We start from the raw sequence: 4,554 nt of genomic DNA, 5'->3' as shown, positions 1-4,554 counted from the left end.
GGGGCCATCAAAGAAACTAGATAGGAAGTGCGGCTTGCCGCACCCAGCAGCGATGCTGCCGGCAACAATCATATCTGATCCAGTAAGTCATAGGAGCATTGCAAATAAAAAAAATCATATCCAATCCGGTAATAGTCATATGAGCATTGCAAATATAGAAAATAACAATGATATTGGTTCAGTAAGTGCCATACACCAAATCATTATCTATGAGTAAGATAAGAAATTTAAGATGTGTTTTAGCTGTGGATAACATATTGGATAGAATATATTGACAAAGATAATGAAGTCAGCAAGCCCAAAGAATTCTGGTTTACAACACTGGTAGTCACATGAAAATTTATCCAAAAATGGGCATATATGCTAAGTCAAAGAAGAACAGTACAATGATACATTGAGCTTATATAGCATACAAAAGGCAGGCTATGTAGACATAAAACATCATCGATATAATTATTCATAGATTCAGATATAGACCGGACATGTTCTACATACATAGTACATGACTTAGTTGGTTCATCCTGATCTACTCTCATACGATATGGTAGACAAAAGATAGCACTCGGCGTACATAAGGACCTTGATCGCCGTCATGCCTTCCTGTTGCCTCTTGACTTAATCAATTGCCTTCAAAGAAGCATCAAGGAACCACATTAGTGGCTACATAAGCAAGTAGAGTAAAAGTACTGACCAATATCTAAAGATACTAATCACAATCACAATTCATTCTCGAGTTTACTTCATAATTAGCACGAACATGTGGGAAGAGGTGGCAACTCACCTACGGCAAGGAGCATAAAAATATTAGGAGCTATTCCTTTCCCGTAGTATGAACATGACGCCGCTGCCTTGCACCTTGATGCGCCGCCATTGTGACCAGCCAATTAAAAGGAGGTACCTATTTGTATCTGCAGCAACACATTTTGTTTAGGCAGCTTCAATAATATCTAAAGAAAGACCATTATGCTGATTACAACAGCAGGAAAGAGTAGTGTTTTGAATCAGATAACGAATCACTTGTATTCTATACCTAAGCCCTTATGATGTGCAGCAAGATGACCAGCCACGACCTAGAGGTCGATAAATTTAGTCAAGGGACATATACCCTTTCGATTACTTCCTATGTTATCAAAGGGGACATGGATGCGGAGGTGATTGACATGCTGAAGATGCATAATGGATTGACTGATGTAAAATAACGCCCCTCTCGCCACAAACCCCCATTACTTTGAGCATGAGGGATTTTCTTAGGCCTGGTAGCAGCATGATCCTCGGTTAATATGCGAGAAACATACTTTGTGACCATATTAGATACAACTATAATAATGATATGAAACGGATACCTGAAATGAAAAACCACACATGGCATGCTCTATTTCTCGCCTCTGGCTTACCTCCTCCAATGCAACAAATAGATAGGCAATCTGCGTAAAAAATATATAAAAATTTGTAAGAAAATAATGATGCATCTCTGCTGGTATGGATTGAAAATCAAGGAGAGGAAGTGAGCATAAAAACACAAGGAATTATCAATATCAAAGGAGTACACTAACTGGTAGGATAGTGATGTACATGAAAAACTAATACAATGGAGCTACCAAGATTAACCAATAGAAATTTAGTAATCTTACTGTCTGGAAAAGCCATTCACTCATTAGGAAGAGTATATAAGAAGCAATTATGCGAGACAGAGCAGTATCCGCATGATTAAATGACATCACAATTATTTATCGTAAACTCAAAATGTAGGGAGGTTTGTACCAAAACAAAGATCCAGGCAAGCCTGAGTGGCTGAACCATTTAGAATGAATGTTTCTAATTCTCTTACTGTCTTGTTTGGTAAGCAAGCCCGCACGAATTCCATTGTAATTCTCCTACTGTCTTGTTAGGTAAGCAAAACATATGAATAGTTAAAATCTGATTATTACTGTGAGCTACTAAAGAAATTCATGGAATATATAGCTAAATCTGAAAAACCAAATATAATCATATATATGAGAAGGTAGGTATATGTATTCTATGACCAAGAACGACCCAGAAAACTGCAAGGAGAATCTACTGAGTTTGCTACGAACGACACTCCTGCAGGAAAAACAGTAGCAACACATGTAGTACTATAAGAAATTTAACTCTGTTAATGGTAACTAACTACCAGAGTCAAAAAATAGTAGGATTTGTAATAAAAACCTGACTTAGTAGGATTTGTAATCAAAACCTGACTTAAAGGTACTAACCACTATTGTTGTTGACAAAGAATTGCAACGTCGGATCATAATAAATGAATTTCAACTTAAAATCATAAAAGATGAATCTCCATCAGTGCCATGTGGGATGTGGCTGCAAAGAGCATGTCAAGAACCGAGTGGAGAGAGAGAGAGAGCAGGAGAGATGGACCTGTAGGTCATCGGCAATTAGTACGACGACATCCTTGATGGTACCCTCTTGTACATGGTGATGGTGGTGTCTTCACCAGTTAAGGTAAGCCATGACCTCGTCTGGCTCTAGTGGCGACCTGCAAGCCAAGGCGATGGAAAGAGCATCGATCAGAGAGAGAGAGAGAGAGAGAGAGAGAGAGACCAACAACAGAAAAAAGAACAAAGAATATAGGACAATACAAATAAAAAAACTTAATTTATAGTCCGAAAAATTAATCATCAAGTAAATTAACTCAATCAATTAATACTACTTTCGGGCAAAAGACCTGAGCCTTAAGCATAATATAAACACCAAACTATATGGATCACATTCAAGATTCTGGTGCATAATCAGTCATGACTTCGATGTGATTTTGACAGCATGAATCAAACCAAAAGTACATTCATTTACTGAGCTAGCCACCTTTTGTGAATCTTCATAAGGAATCATGCATAAGAAGAGTAGTAGGGGAAACTTGGCAAACATCAATCTTTCCTTATGCTATATTTTGAAGAGTTTGGTCGTCTACGCAGAACAATTAGCAGTGCAATCCTGCAACCAACCTTCTTTTTGATATCCCATGTTGTGCATCCAGCTCCGCCTATTGCTCAGCCTCGGCTGTGCTACCATGGAAAGAGAGCACCCATGTTAGCTTCCCAAGTCAGAGGATGTAAGTTAAAGTTCAGGAGGCAGAACACAATTTGAACTTAGCTAGAACAAAAACTATTTATTGAAACAAGGCTCAGTAAATTAGATTGCACGCAGCTTGAGGGAGACATATAAAATTACTTGCCACACACGTGTGCACACACACACACCTAAATAAACTAATAAATGAATACCAATGACATAACTGCTCGGAAATTCTACAAGATCATCACGATTATTTCAGTGCTGGCATGAAACTAAAGAATGTGGTGGTCAACATTTGCATCTTTCAGAACATAAACAGTAAAGTTCGATTGATACTTACTATTTTCATAAATCAACGTGGTGGTCAACATTTGCATCTTTCAGAACATAAATAGTCATAAACCAACATGGTGGTCAACATTTGCATCTTTCAGAACATACACAGTCAAGTTCGATTGATACTTACTATTTTCATAAATCAACGTGGATGCTAGACCATCTAGCTCTGAAACTTCCTCCTGCAAGACTCCTTCCTCATCACCACTTTGCAGGTGCCCACCCGTTCTTTGCATTACATGCTTCATTATTAAAACTCATCCCCTCTTCCCACATATGAAGATAAATGTCCACCAATGCTAGTACAACAGAAGCTGAAGTTCAAGTAATCAGTTGCTATCAAATCAAACCTTCAATACTGAATTAGAGTACATCTTCATAAAACTTTATGCAGACTCACATGTGAAAGGTAGCAAATAACTGCAATAATAGGTAGCCAATAAAACATCAAATTCCAAGCGTTTCCACTCACAGTTTCACAGACATACAATAGTCCAAAGATGCTATCTAACCATTAAGTAAGTTAAATCTAATAATTAGTCCAACTAACCGAGTCAATCCCTAGGTCTAGGAACCACAGCAACCAAAGCATAAAAACATCTGTAAAATCACCTCTTAGAAGCATCACACAGCAGATCTAACATGGTAAACACTCATTCATGTCTCAGAAAACAAAGAAATGATCTCAGACCGGCTGAAACCCAGTCACGCATTTCATCTAGCAGGTGAGAAGCAGGGGAGCAGGCAGAACCTCACCTCACAAAGAAGGATCACGCAGACACACAAGTAGAGAGCAAACCAGACGCAGTAGCCCTGCAAACAAGAAGAAAGGAGAGGGAACAAACAAGAACATGTCAGTATAGATCAATCAATGACGGGAGCAGCGGGAATCAACCAAATAAAACAAGAACCTCACCCTAGCAAAACGCAACAGCAGAACTCCAGCTCGTCTAGATTGTGGCCAGCAGCTCCCCCACCAGAGAAAGAGAACTCGGGGAGGTCGATGTTGCACAAAGCAGAGGCGGAGCCGGCCGGAGGGAGCCGGCGACCGCGCGGGGGGCGCTGCAGGCGGCCCGTGGGCGCGCAACCGCTGTAGGGGCGCAGTCAGGGGTGGCGGAGCCAGCGTGGCGCAGGAGGAGGCGCCGCGGCGCGGCGCGGGCTGGACGAAGT

General features: G+C 40.2%; 1 long non-coding RNA gene across 1 annotated transcript in view; it reads right to left on the bottom strand.

Annotated features, from left to right (window-relative positions):
- Nucleotides 1–307: 307 nt before the first annotated feature.
- LOC123143566 (uncharacterized) overlaps nucleotides 308–4,554 on the bottom strand; it is a gene marked incomplete in the record, with an annotated part of 4,742 nt that continues 495 nt past the window's right edge. Inside the window, 9 exon segments of the long non-coding RNA XR_006470942.1 lie at nucleotides 308–627; nucleotides 782–908; nucleotides 1,031–1,253; nucleotides 1,344–1,424; nucleotides 2,395–2,512; nucleotides 2,979–3,033; nucleotides 3,515–3,698; nucleotides 4,141–4,197; nucleotides 4,301–4,554. This is a non-coding gene — a long non-coding RNA (uncharacterized lncRNA).

This window comes from Triticum aestivum, chromosome 6D, assembly GCF_018294505.1.
Source record: "Triticum aestivum cultivar Chinese Spring chromosome 6D, IWGSC CS RefSeq v2.1, whole genome shotgun sequence".
Classification (NCBI taxonomy): Eukaryota; Viridiplantae; Streptophyta; class Magnoliopsida; order Poales; family Poaceae; genus Triticum; species Triticum aestivum.
Note: the sequence above shows the minus strand (reverse complement) of the source record. Positions and strands in the feature narration are given on the sequence as shown.